This window comes from Crotalus tigris, unplaced genomic scaffold, assembly GCF_016545835.1.
Source record: "Crotalus tigris isolate CLP2741 ecotype Arizona unplaced genomic scaffold, ASM1654583v1 scf7180000017641.3106099, whole genome shotgun sequence".
Lineage (NCBI taxonomy): Eukaryota > Metazoa > Chordata > Lepidosauria > Squamata > Viperidae > Crotalus > Crotalus tigris.
In genome coordinates, this window is record NW_024096535.1 from 23731 (window position 1) to 38818 (window position 15088).

General features: G+C 42.5%; 1 long non-coding RNA gene across 1 annotated transcript in view; it reads left to right on the plus strand.

The window, feature by feature from the left end:
- The first annotated feature begins 1424 nt into the window (after positions 1-1424).
- Positions 1425-15088, plus strand: part of LOC120304601 — a 36828-nt gene continuing 23164 nt past the window's right edge. Inside the window, exon 1 of the long non-coding RNA XR_005555766.1 lies at positions 1425-1594. This is a non-coding gene — a long non-coding RNA (uncharacterized LOC120304601). The remainder of the gene's footprint in view (positions 1595-15088) is intronic.

Consider the following 15088-nt stretch of genomic DNA (forward strand, 5'->3'; position numbering starts at 1 on the left):
CTACCCTTGCTGGCAGCTGCGGTTCAAGACAGACATCTAGCATAGGAACTGAGGTTGAAATCAGTGGCATGCACATATCATACGGAATACCTTTGGAAATGAGGTTTAATCATGCTATAAACTTCTGTATGCTGATTTAACACAACAGTGGCCAACAAACACAATAAAAAAGACTTAAGGGGTGAATATATGTAAATGGATAGTTTGATAGTGTACCATGCTGGCTGAGGAATTCTGGGAGTTGAAGTCCACAAGTCATAAAAGGGCCAAGTTTGAAGACCTCTGGTATAAACTGATTTTGTAATGAGGGACAAGAAGAGATAAAAGTCAGCTTTTGTTTCCAATAACAGTTTATCCTGTATAATCCCATCTCATTTTTATACAAATACAGAACTAATGAAAACTAGACTGTGTTGTTAGGAAGGTGACTGTCACCTCTGCATAATTTAATAACAACAACAACAATAATAAAGTTGGAAGGGACCTTGGAGGTCATCTAGTCACCCCATGCTCAGGCAGGAAACCCTATACCATTTCAGACAAATGGCTGTCCAGTCTCTTCTTAAAAACTTCCAGTGTTGGAGCCTTCACAGCTTCTGGAATTCTAATTCCCATAAATTATGTAACTTCCCTCTTAAAGCTGGTAGGTACTTTCTGCTTGTCCCAGCACACAAGAAGAGGCAAACTATAATTTGGGGAGGCCAAGAAGAGACAATATTGCCTTCAGCTACCTCTAGGCTGCTAGGAAGGTGATCTCACCTGAATTTCCTTGGTTCACATCAAAAGTAGTGTATTCCCTCCTCAGCTGGTGCAAAGTTTAGCACTCTGGTTGATCTGTCAAAGCTCATTCCATCTTAGATAACTGACTCCATTCCCATTAGCTGGGGCTGGCTCTGGTGGGCCAGGACTAGTTCCAACTCTCCTCCTTCAATGGTCAGGTTGATTTTTGGGGGGTTCAATAGCAGAATGATAAAATGCTGGCTCCTTCTTGGTTTTGTTTTAACAGATTCAGTGGAAAAGTGAATCTTCCCTTTCTTTTTTAAATTTGAACCAGAAGGAATTGGTAAGAGTTCTACCAAGTTTCCTCTTCTAGCCTAAGTGACAGGAAGAAAGGCAGCTTTAGATCTCTCCCCAATCACCCCAATGATCCTGAATATCCATGCCCATAGAAGGAGAAGCAGTTGGTGCTTGTTTTCCTGGCAAAAGTGGGAGAAAGGAAGAAGGAGGACAAAATTTCAATCAGGCCACGAGAACTGTGGTCCAGAGAGAAACCTGGCCAAAGTAGATGAAGGGGTTGAAATTAAGTATTGCATTTCTTAAGCAGGCTTCATTTCCAGCCAACTCCAGGCAGCTGAAGGCTGGATCTTTTTAAACAACTTTTCTTGGCTGATTCAAAACATCAAAGCTGGAGCTTTGCCCTTGCTCGGACAAAGCAATCCTCAGTCTCTCAAGTCAGAAGCTGGCTTCCAATTATCTTCTACCTTTTACAGCACTGAGAGTACGAGTTCAGAGAGAGAAAAGCGGAAAAAGAAAAGGAACAAGAAAGGTCTACTGACAAATATCCAAGCAGGGAACCCAGATGATCCTTTCCATAGTGAGTATATGCTAAAACTTAAGATTTTATTCAAGGTGGGAAAGAATAACTAATTAGGTGGGCTGTACTGATTTTATTTGTGTAAGAATTTCCTTGTGTTGTCTATATCAGGGGTTCTTTACCCCTGGGCTGTGGCCCACTATTGGGCCGTGAGCTGTTCAGAACCGTTCCGCCTGAAATTTTTTTGGAGCTGCATGGGCACGCTTGCCCGCCGCTCACATGGAACCATCCCTTCCCCCTCCCCTTCCAGTCCACAAAGCTAGAAAGGTTGGGAATTCTATATGTTCCTCTTTTTATGTATATAGGCTTGGTTTATTAGCTTTAAAAGAGAATGTATTAAAGTTTTCTCAATATGCAAGATTGAACTCTCTCCCTCCCTCCCTCCCTCCCTCCCTCCCTCCCTCCCTCCCTCCCTCCCTCTCTCTCTCTCTGTGTGTAATGCAGTGGTTTTCAACCTTTTTAATGCCGCGACCCCCAACCGGTCGTAGGTTGAGGACTACCCAACCAGTCATAAGTTGAGGACTTTGCCTGCCCGGGAGTGCCGCGCATGCGTGGTGCCACCCCCTGTGCCGGCCGAGGCGTAGCTGGCAAGTGGCAGAGATGGAGCAGGGTGACCACCGGCTGGGCCACCAGCTGGCCCAGCCCAAGGGAGGTAAGGCACCCGCTGGGCCCCACGCACACCAGCAACCCTCCCTGTGCCCATCGGCCTCCCACCTCCCACCCCTGGCCCTCTTTTACTTACATTTTTAGTAGTTGCTCAGCAGGGAGGGGTGGAAACTTCCAGACAGCTCGCCTTCACTGCAGACAACTTGCAGCACCGTTTGCAGACTGGGGCTTTTGGCGAGCTCAGCAAGGCAGAGACAGCCTGGACAATTCCTATTGGCTTTTGAAAGCCAATAGAATTAAACTCTATTCAAGAGAGTCTATTCTATTGGCTTTCAAAAGCCAGTAGAATAAAAGGGAATAGCACAGCTAAGGAAAAGGGGAAAAAATGGCGGACTGCGTTGTTTGGCAACCCCCATGAAATGGTCGTTCGACCCCAAATGGGGTTCCGACCCACAGGTTGAGAACCACTGGTGTAATGATTTGGCAGCCTTCTTGGGACCTGAATAAGTATACATTGAATTTTTTTTTGTTTCTGAATGCATTCGGAATTTAAGCTCTTTTTATGCAATGTTCTGCCTAGTTGTAAAGTGGGAATGATTAACAGAATGGACTCAGTCATTAAATTAACCAATTTATGTATTTATTTATTTATTTATTAGGGTCGTTCAATGGTTGATATTGAGTTCCATTAAAGTATTTTGGAGTACAAAGGATATGAATCTTTATTAAAGCAACTGCATCTTTTCCCAAAATAACACAGATGCAGCTGTTTTAAGGAGTTAAAGACAGATGTTACATTTGTACTCTGATCTGTTCTGGAACACTTTTTTAGAATTGAATCCAAAGTAGTGCACAGCTTTTTTTTTTTATTAGCAGTATTGCCAACATCAGAAATTAAAAGTATATTCTGGTGGAAAAGAATAGCTAGTTCCTGCTGTGAAGCTGACTTTTACTGATCTGTTTCCCATTAAAAAAATGTAACTTTGCTTAGTCTGGCTCTTCTTGGCAACATCTAATTAGGAGGCCAACATCTTCTCCCAGAATTTAAATATCAGAATTATTATTAGTAGGAGTCCTCATCCTGCCACCATACTATCATCATCCTGGAGATGTGCTTATTATAATCCTTGCTATCATTATTAGTATTATCGCTATTATTATTGTCAGCATTTATAAAACACTCCTTTTTAAATCATCAACAGTTCATATCTTTGGATCTCTGCACCTTTTAGCTCTATCAGCAGGAGCTCGCTCTGTCTTGTCAAACAGAGGTGGGAAATTAGGGACCCAAAGCATCTCTGGAAACGTTGGCAGTAAATCAGGGATAGTTTGGAAGTTGAAATGCTTGCTTGAAACCAGGCTGAATTTTGTTAGCAGACCACCACACTGCTAATGAAGTGGATTGTCCTAAGCAGGTCAGAGGGGATTTAGGAAGAAAATCTAGTGCTGTGTTTTTCAACCCCTCCAACTTTAAGCTGTGTGGACTTCAACTCCCAGAATTCTCCCAATCAACAAATGGCTGGGGGAATTCTGGGAGTTAAACTCCGCACTGCTTAAATTGCAGAGTCTGAGAAACACTGTTCTAGAGGTTGTGCCAACATCTTAGGGGCCACAGGCTGCTCACCTCTGTAAGGTACTCTGCTGAAGCTCCAAATTATACTCCAGGAGTAAACAGGTGGCAAACTAGAAATGGAGGATTCCCCTCGTTTCCGATCAGGGCCAAGTTCTAGTTCCCTTCTCTGCTTTACATAATCTCATAAAATCTGAAGAAACTATTCATGCCCTAAAACAGTGGTTCCCAACCTTTTCTATACCCTGCACCCCTAGAATACTTCTGATATATTCTCGCACATCTTACAAAAGTTTGAAATAATGGCAACAAATTATGCATATACACTATAACAGTGATGGTGAACCTTTTAGACACCAAGTGCCCAAAAACTGTCCCGTCCCCCACTCTGCTTGCCCGCAGGGCCACCTACCACCTCCACGGCCTGCCGCAGATTGCCCAGGTGGCCCTACAGCCCCGTGTTGGCCACGCCCTCCACCCGTGCCCCGCAGCATCATCTGCGCGCGACGGAGTGCAAGGGTGGACTCTTGTCCCTGCTGCCTGGCTGCCATGTCCTTGGCTGCGCTGCTCTGCGTGGGCCATGCCTGGGGGCGACTTTCTTCCGGGGAGGCTGCTGGTGAGAAGGGGGCTGCTGGGGGAGGTGGAGCTGGGGCGATGGCGTGTGTGCATGCCCACAGAGGGCTCTGCATGCCTCCTCTGGCATGCATGCCATAGGTTTGCCACCACTGCACTATAATTTTGAAAACCCAAGTTTTCACACCCCCTGGAATATCGTCTCGCACCCCCAGGGGGTACAAGGTCCCCTGGCTGGGAACCCCTGCCCTAAAACAAAGCTGCCTGAATCATGTCAAGTCAAGAGACAAAACTCACCACGACAAAACCAACTAGTGAACATTGCTGCATTTTGTTGGTCCTGACTTGTATTTGCTAGGAATGGATTTTGAATATTTTCCTTGTATGTATTTTAATATTTATCCCATTACTGGAATTTTGGCTAGATATGAATGCACAAAGGTAGAAAATAATAGCACAATAGCAATAAATAAAAGCAGTTGAAAAACCACTAGAAACAGTCACGAGAAGTAGAATTTCTAGTACTGCATTTTGGTTGTCGGCATATCCTTCACTTACCTTCTCTGTTTACAGGACTGGTCACCCACAAAGCTAGAAAATCTTGTTATAATTCTGTATCAATGCCTAGTCTGAACTCTAATTAACTTTTAATTTTGTACTCCTGTCAAACACACCAAACAGAGGATTTGGAACTAAGCTTTCCCCTTGAAGCAAAGATTCTGAATAATAATGGAGGAGGGGGGAAGGCTTAGCAGAAGCAAGTGTAATAGTGCTTTCACCTCTCATAGTCAGTATTATAAATATTGCTTGTGGCCTCAAAGCATACTGCCATAGAAGTGAATGGGTAGGCAGTTTATATGAGCTAATTATAAAGCTATTGTATCTCATGGACTCCTAGTGACTTTGTGGATATGTCCATGGAATTTTGACAGTGGGTTGCTGTTGTTTTCTTTCAAAATGTATGTGGTGGTGGTGTTTTGACTTCCCAGTCTAGGCTACAGTCTTAGCTTTTTCTGGTGGTCTCCTATCCGTCCCTTAATGAGGTCAGTCCTGCTTAACTTTAGCTTCAGGATATTAATCAAGGTCAGCTAGGTACTGCTCCCATGGTCAAAATGAAGCAATAGCTACCCCAATGCCCTTATGGTTATCAGCCTTGTAAGGCAGTCCAGAGGGGAAGCATGCCCAGATGAACTAATTATATTTTATTTTAAAGTTACATTAATAGAATTCTGCAAGTCTGAAGGTATATTTCTTCTCCATCGCCTTTCACAACTCAAAAAATTTCCTGACAATTGCCATGCCCACATTCCTGCTGAAGGCTAAGCTGCCTTTTATGGAACTGATCCCTTGGCTGTGGCTTTTCCTGTTGTCTCCCAAGGTTATTCCCACATACCATTGCAGCATATAGAAGGTGCTGTCCCATTGTTGGTGGTCAACCCTTGAGTTGAACTTGTTTAGAAGTTCTAGCAGGACAGCACAACTCTCCTTGCATACCCTTTACAAGATTTTTACACTCCTTCTTTCACCAAGTTTTGGGCAGGGCATACATGAGTGATAAAGGAGGAAAAGAACATCTGCTAGCCAGCTGGATCAGTCGGATCAAGTCTGGCAATCAGCGAGGTAACAGATATTGCAGCCAGATCGCCCTCACGCCACTGTTCAACCCCAGTTCTTAGTCTTGGGCCCTGTCTATCAAAATGTCTTTGCAAACTGAAAAAAAATACATCAGAGGAAAACAAACGTTAAATCTCAATTCTTTGCCAATTTTTTTTTCTATTTCTGCTAATATAGCAGAGGACTGAAAAATAGCCATTTTTCCCAGTGCTTTAGCAGATGGCTGCAGTCCATTGCTTCCCATGTAGCAGAGGATTATTATATATAATAAATAAATTATATAAAATAGAATGCCTGAACAGTATAAACCCAATATAAGCTCAGATTAGAGGAAAAATGTAAAGTTCAGCACAGAACAGAGCAAAATCAGTCATAGCCAGCTACAGAAAATAAATGCAAGATACAGCAACAGAAAGAAGACTGTGACAGAATAAATAAAGAATATGGCCAGTAACAAAGCTGAAATAAAGATTTCATTTGTAAATCTGACAAACTAGAACTATCAGTCTTGGAAATTCAAGATGAAAATGCTGCTAATAAGAGAAGGTACGTGGAAATGTATAAATCAAGCTAGAGCACCCTTCAGATGCGTGGACAGAGAAAGCTTAGAAAGCTCAGAGCACAATCTCTCTTAGCACAGAAGATGATCAAATCATACATATATGCAAATGTGAAACTGCTGAAGAAATGTGAGAAGGAACTGTATTGGATTAGAAAACTATTCCAAACCAAACCGATGAAAGGCCAGGCTATGCAGGATGACATAAGGCATGCCTTGGAAATGGTTGAACGCCTGAGAGGTATAGGAGAAGAAATAAAAGATTTTCATGTCGCAGCACTATTACTTAGTGCAGTGTTTCTCAACCTTGACAATTTTAAGGCATGTGGACTTCAACTCCCAGAATCATTCAAACTCCATTCACACATGGCACAGATGGCTTAGACACAGAGGTCCTGACATAATAAAGAAATTAACTGAGAAAGACTAGCCCAGTAGAATAAAAGAAAAAACCAGGCCACACAAGGTTTTGATCAGGAGATACAACAGAAGCAATAAAGGCATCCCAGCTAAATGTCTGTCCTATATTGCTAGCAAAGCATTAACCCAGAGATGGGAAGGAGAATCCAAAAGAGACTATAGCTGCCACCCTGGTGCCCCAGCCCAGCCAGAGCCAGAATCCCATCAGCTCCAATAACCCCAGCAGCCCTAGTGCCAGCTCTTTGGAGAGCCAAAGCTGAAGCTGCAAAGCAGCACCAGATGAGAGGACAGCCAGAACAAGAGGAGGAAGAAAAAGGGCAAGAAGAATCATAAGAAACAGGACACAGAACTGAGAGCAAAAAATATTATAAGGAGTAGTTGTTGAATGGGGAGGGGGGGTTGGAATAAATGTTGGAATGTATTTTGTATTGCAACAGCTACAGAAATATTCAGCCAGTAGATGGCAGTGTTTGTAAGTTTACTAGGTATAATCTAGGATATAGACTCTATGATTTTATTTTATTTTTTGTGTGTGTTGCAAACCTTTATTTAGAAAATCTATACATTCGAAAATGAATTTATACACACTAAAAAAGAAACGGGTCGCCTGGTTCACTTCTCATTTCCTTCCACCAATCCTTCTTTGATGGGGGTGCATCCGGAGAAGACGCTGCTGGTGTTGCTCAGAAACCACTTCTGACATTTTGCAGTAGACCTGGAGGCTCCTTAGTCTTCAGATAGCTTTGCTGCTCAGCACACTCTTCAGCAAGCTCAGATGTGAAAGGAGCTGCTAGAACTCAACCAAGTCCTCACTCTCCAGGAGGCCCTTGCTTGGAAGCTCTCCCAGAGTGACCACCAGCTGGAACCCATCCATCCAGTGCCAGTCCCAAATCAACATCAAGAACCTGGAAAGAGAGGTGTCCAAACTCCAGAATGAAAAGTAAAACTTGGTCTTCACCCTTCAGATGGCCAAGAAAGATGTCACTCAAACTGAACTAAGCAAACATCCCCAGAGAAGTCTGCAGGAGCTGGAAAGGGAGATAATAGAGTTAAAAAAGAAGCTGAAGGAACGATCTAAGCTGATGAAAATGAAAATATCCAGTGCGCAAACCAAGTCCAAATGCCACCAAGAGATCCAGGCCATGAAAAACCAATGCATTCAGCTGATTAGCCAGATGAAAGAAGATGCTGAGAAATTCTGGCAGTGGAAGCAGCAGAAGGACAAGAAAGTCATTCAGCTGAAGTCCCGGGATCGCAAGCGGCAATTGGTCAAGCTGAAGCAGGACTTCCAAAAAGAGTCCATCATCCTCCAACGGAAAGCAGAAGCTGCTGCAGCTAACAAGCACTTAAAGGAAGCTCTCCAGAAACACCAAGAAGCAGCTGCAAAACAAAAAGACATTCACAACGGGGGATTTGAAGCAGCCGCCTCATGGGTAAAGAACTGGCTGGTGAATGAAGTCAAAGTCCTCAGCAGCATAGAAGAAGCCCGGGTCACCTGAATGACCTCCTGGGTGACCACAAAACTCTAGCCAAGGAAATTGTGTTGCTGAAAGAGAAGCAGGAGACTGGGGAGGTTGTCCTGTCCAAATACAAGAAGCGGACATTTTCCTACAAATGTCTGGAAATCAACCTTTCCATCCGCAAGCAGATCAAGAGCCTGATCAAAATTCGGACACTTGGCAACTGACTCATATTTGTGGCAGTTGCAATGTCCCAGGATCATCTGATCACCTTTTGCAATCTTCTGACAAGCAAAGTCAGTGGAAAAGTCAGATTCACTTCACAACCCTGTTCCTAAGTTAACTGCAGTGATTCACTTAACAACCGTGGCAAGAAAGGTTGTAAAATGGGGCGAACCTTTATGAGGAAAGCAACCTCATCAGCTTACCTTTCATGGCTTGTGTTTGTGAAAGGCTGCACTCTGTAGCCAACCATTTTATAAACAGGCTGCCCCCATCATTGGCATTTTGCGAGAGTGACCATGACATATACTGGCCCCAATGTTTCCTACCTCTGTGCTAACACAAAAAGACACTACTTGTCTACTCTGCTTAAAAGAATCACAAGAACCATTAAAAATAAAAGTGCCTAATATTTTGCTTATGCCTTGGTGTTCAGATACTGTATATAACTATAGTTGGTCATCCAGGATCTAAAACTAGGATTTAGATCCGATTGCCATGATAAATTTGAGAGGGTGGGTATCCATACACTTAAACTTGCTGGGCTTGACCATAAAATTATGAACTGTGCCTAAGGACTCATTCACAAAGCCTGAACACCATACCATGATTGTTCTGTCCTTGCTACACATTACTCTGTGTGCAGCTTGATATACAGCTAAACCCATCTATCCTCAATAAAACAGACTGCATGTGTAGATCTGGTTGCTTTATTAAAGGAAGAGGATGGGTAAAACTGGGAAAAATAGACATACATACCATTAAGAACCCAAATACAAAATAAATGGTGTTGAGTTTCTGGTGAACATAACAATGAACAAGTATAGATAAATTTACATTTCACCAGCGATGCTGTGTGTATGGGATGTGGATTTTTTGTCCTCAGGTGAAGATGCGCCATAGATTAGGCTGGATTCTTCCTGGTGCTTGTTTCCTCCAAATAGTAAAGGAAATGGAATTTGGCTTCCCAGGACGTACTTGTTTTGGAATGAGGGTTGATGGGTAGATGACCCTTAAAGGGCCAGGTCAGCTGCTAAACAATACAGATTGGCATTTGGCTCCAGCCAGGAGGCCAGAGAACAACAGGTAACCCTCCAGGTCCGAATGTTTATTTAGCAAATTTTCACAAAAACAAATTTATTCAGAAAGGGTATTTACATTAGAAATTCAAAACTGTGACCAAAAAGATGCCTCTGTAGCCATGTGATTTGGATTCAGTCACTGCTGCAGCGGTGGCCATTTTCATCTCTGTGACTTGCCTGGGCTGTTCAGGTTAGGAATGCAATTTTCTAAAGCTGGCAGGTTTTTTTGTTTTTGTTTGTCCCTGGTCATATGGCCAAACAAGATATGGTGATTTTTGCAGCCAGTTTGTTTTTTGGTTTTTTGGCACTGCGTGGAGGATCTCCTGCTGCCTGGGCTTGAGGACTGGAGTGCTAAAATTGCTTTATAAGTATTTTAAAGTATTTTTTTTTGTTACTCTATAGCACTGTATTGTCTGTTTGTAAGCACATTGGGAATTGCTCTGCTTCTTTTTAAGAACTATACTTCGCAAAATATTGAGTTAGTAAGTACAGTAATTTGCAAATATAAAGTTTGTTTACATTTCGCTTGAAAATGCTTGTAGAAATACTAGCCAATATCTACACAAACCATTTTATAACATGTTTCCTTGCTTTTATTTTGGAAATTAGTGTATATTACTGTAGTTTGTAGGTTTTAAATTTAAATTGCCTCCAGAAGTTGTGGGTGCTCCATCACTGGAAGCTTTTAAGAAGAGACTGGATAGGCATTTATCAGAAATACTCTCGTGAGAGCAGTGAGTTAGACTAAATGACCTCAAGGTCCCTTCCATCTCTGTTACTGTTGCAAGCCGAGAGTTCTGTAAATTCCTCTCCCATCTCCCTCTGGGTGCCTGGCTGAAGACTCTTAAGTGGCAAGTTTTTTTTTTTTGAAAAAAGCAATTGCAATCAGAGAGTTCTGTAAAGTACCACCCAACCCCCCTCTGGGCAGCTGAAGATGCCTGAGCTAACTAGCAACAAGTGGGGTTTTTTTTAAAAAGCAATTTCAATGGCTGCAAGCCTGCTTGGAGGCAATTTAGTTCCTGAGCCAAGGCTGCACTCTAAACAGCTGATGGGCGGTCGGCAGGAAAAGTCTCTCAGTTCAGTTAACAATGGCAGCAATCAATTAACAAATCGGAGGAAATAGTAAGTCAGATCTAAGTTCATTTAATGACCCATTTGATTCAATTAATGAATTTGATTTTAAAAATTTGTAAAATTGAGTCTGATTCATTTGACAAATTTTTTGACTTACGAGCCTAATGGGCAGGCTCCATTAGGTTCATACCTCGAGGATTACCTGCATACATAAATTATATGCTGGGGGCATGACAATGATGATGCTCCCCTTAATATTTGCTGAGGAAATGGCCTCACAACAGAGCCTCCATCTTTTAGGTAGATCATTGTTGAGACGGGGCTAAGCTGGCATGAAAGTTCCACCACCATCACCACTACTCTATACCTTTGCCACCCTGGGAAAAAGATAATCACTCATGTGAACAATCCTTGGTGCCTGGAGATGGAAGCCTGAAGTAACAAGGCTGGGGAAAACAATCTGCTCCTTACAGGACATCTGAACCAGCATGTCTCCTGTCAGCCATCTTCCTTTCTTCAAGGTCTCGGGCTGAACATGTCTTCTGCAGCGTTGCATGGATGAAGAGAGGGGTGGTTTTTGCGGTTCTTCTTCTCCCTTGCCTGTCCTTCTGTTGATGCTGCTATTTCTTGACTGATGGACAGATGGTACTAGAGATTGAGAAGCCAAGAAATCGACTTACCTGTCCCTACCTCAAATGTGCATAATTGCTGCCTCATTGTGGCACCATAGGGAGGGTGCAGAATGTTCCAAGGAGAGATAAGCAAAGAAAAGTCAGGAGTCAGGCATGAATATATAATCCAAAACCTCCTGGTGTGAAGGTCATCCTGGTTGCCCAGCTACAGCAAACAGGTATCTATATATAGGGAGCAGCAATCTACAAAGATGCTGGAGGCAGATGATCACTTTAGTGCCAATGGCAAAGGCATCATTTTAGATTGTTGCAGAAGAACATAAGACATTATGCATGCTAGATATTTGAGAAAATGAAGAATACAAAAAAATGTTATTGTGGGGAGATCATCAGCTGAAAGGAAAGAGGTCTCATTGAGGGGAGTTTCCAGTCTGGATTCCATAGGTGGGAGGAAGTACTGGTAGTCCTTGATTTACAACCATTCATTTAGTGACCAAAGTTACAACGGCACTGAAAAAAGTGACATGATTTTTTTTTTCACTCTTACAACCATCGCAGCATCCCAATGGTCGCATGATCAAAACTCAGGGGCTTGACACCTGGCATGTATATATGACAATTGCATTGTCCCGGGATCATTTAAGTTAGTAGGAATAGGAATAGAATAGAGCTGAAAGGGACCTTGGAGGTCTTCTACTCCAGCCCCCTGCTCAAGTAGGAGAACCTATACCATCTTAGACAAGTGACTGTCTAGCCTCTTCTTAAAAATCTCCAGTGATGGAGCGCCCACAGTTTCTGGAGGCAAGCAGTTCCACTGGTTAATTGTCCTCACTGTTAGGAAGTTTCTCCTTAATTCCAGGTCGCTTCTCTCTTTGATCAGTTTCCAACCATTTTTTGTCATCCTTCCCTCTGGGGCTTTGGAGAATAATTTGACCCCTCTTCTTTGTGGCAGCCCCTCAAACACTGGAATGCTGCTATCATGTTTCCCCTATTTCTTCTTTTCTTTAGACAAGTCAGACCCAAGTCCTTGCGTGACCATCTGATAGACAAAATCAATGGGGAGGCCAGAATCGCTTAACAACTGTGTTACTAACTTCACAACTGCAGTGAACAACTGTAGCAAGGAAGGTCATAAAATGGAGCAAAATTCAATTAACAGCTGTATTGCTTAGCAACAGAAATATTTGGCTTAATTGTGGTCATAACTCAAGGACTATATAGGACAAAGTTCCCCAACCTTTCTGGGTTGGTGGCCTGGAGCGGGAGGGAGGGGGGGGAAAAGAAGATGATTTTGTGGGAGGGGCAGGAGCATGTCAATGTGCGCACACAAGCGCCCACGATGTTCGTGGCAATGCTCGCGTGAGTCGGGCCGCAAGTGCCCGCAATGAGGCTTGCACAAATGTACGCAGCCTGGCCAGCCACTCACAGGACCTGGTAGCGATTAGGCCAAGGCCCAATAGTGGGCTGTGGCCCACAGGTTGGGGGGGATGCCTGGTATATGATATCCAACATTTGGGCCTAACCAGTGGTAGGATTCAGATATGGGAACAACTGGTTCTTTGTGTGGATGCCGCTTCTGGAAGTCCATTCTGGGCCTAGGCAACAAAAAATTAGCTACCAATTCTGCCAAAGTGGTACAAACTGGCTGAATCCCACCACTGGGTCTATATCAGGTTTTCCCAGCGGAAAGCAGGCAGTCTGACGAGATTCTTGTGTACAGTGGAGTTAACAATAAAGAAACCTCTTGAGCTTAGCTTCAGAGCCATTTTGGTTGTTAACATCTGACAGTTAATGTGCACTTCACTGATTGTATAGAAAGGCATATTTCCTAAGAACATATCACACTGTATCAAAGTGTGAAGTGTCCTTAGGAAAATGGGAGTCCCAGAAGATGGTGTTCATGTGAATGTGGTTTTAAAACTAGAAGAAAAAATGTCAATGACCCAGGCTATGCTGCTATTACTTTGACAACTGAAAATGCCAATAATCCTCCAGCTGTAGCAAGGAAAGTTGAGAAGCACAGTGCAAAATGAGATAAATACAGGCGGTCCTTGATTTACGACCACAGTTGAGCCCAAAATTTCTGTTGTTAAGGGAGACATTTGCTGAGTGAGTTTTGCCCTATTTTATGACTTTTCTTGCCACAGTTGTTAAGTGAGTCACTGCAGTTGATATGTTAGTAACCCGGTGTGAAATGAATCTGGCTTCCCTATTGACTTTGCTTGTCAGTAGATTTCAAAAAGTGATCACATGACCTTCAGACACAGCAACGGTCATAAATAGGAACCAGTCACTGAGCATCTGAATTTTGATCACATGACCATGGGGATGCCGCAAAAATGGTAACTGTGAAAAACTGTCATGTTGCATTTTTCAGTGCAGTTATAACTTTGAGTGGTCCCTAAACAAACTGTTGTAAGTTGAGAACTACCTTTATAAAGAAAATTAAACTAATGACGATAGGGACAGCAACCAGCCATAGAACTGCCCAATGAGGATAGTGCTGAATAGTTTCTAACTTTTGGGATTAACTATCAACAGTAAAAGAACCACTAGGCAAGAAATATGAGACTGACTAGCATTTAGTGGAGCAGAAACGAAGGCCTTGGAAAAGATATTCAGAAGTTGGGCTAAATGTTTATACAGGTAGGTAGTGATTAGTGAGAGTTTGACCAGTGCAATATTCAATTTAATGCCAATTATAAATTGATTCCAGGCCTCATTTAATGCGTGCCAAAATACAGTTAGTGTAAGGTTAGTGCACCCATAAGTGAGGCTAATGCATGCACAGTGGTTATTGGATTAGATTCTAATTAGATTGGACTCTAATCGTCATTTGTGCAAAATGGAGAAAAAGAAGGTTCCATTTAAGGAAAGTTCAGAAAAGAAGAGGCTCATTTTGAAGAACTACAGCAGAATACAGGAGATAGCAGGTATGCTTTGGATATGGTTTTGACATGTCATTATTTCCATATTCTTACTCGATCCTTGTTCCAATCATTTTGATCTATACTTATGCATAGATTATTCTTTTAGGCATGATATGGGCATTGCATGGGGGTGAAGGAGAAGTGAGACATATTAACATGAAATTATGATTAATTTTGCATTTATATATTACAAACTTATACTGGTTAAATGAAGCTATGCAAATATATGCTTTACTGTGGAGATGAAGTATTGCACATATCTTACTTTCTAGTCTCTCCCCACTCCACTCCCTGTAATATTTTTGTTATCTAACAGCCATGGTGTTTAGTTCCATGTTGATTCCTTTCAAAATGTTCTCTTTTCACATTAGACTTGGAAGCCATCACATGTTCCCAATTAGCTTTGAACCAGAAAACACAACCAGTCAACCATTGGAAAAGAAGGGAGTTATGTAAAAACTTCTGTTCCAGACTAAGAATGAGATAATTGGAACAGCTTTGAGGGAAAGGGGTGAGAAATTCAGGGCAATTTGTGGAATGGAACACTTCCTGAAGAAATCTCCAGACTTTATTGCATAGATTATACTTTTGCAATGCAAGTTCCTAGCTAGCCAGCTAGGAACATCTGTTTATGATTCCTGCACCAGCTTGCTTTCTTTCTTTCTTTCTTTCTTTCTTTCTTTCTTTCTTTCTTTCTTTCTTTCTTTCTTTCTTTCCTTCCTTCCTTCCTTCCTTCCTTCCTCCTTCCTTCC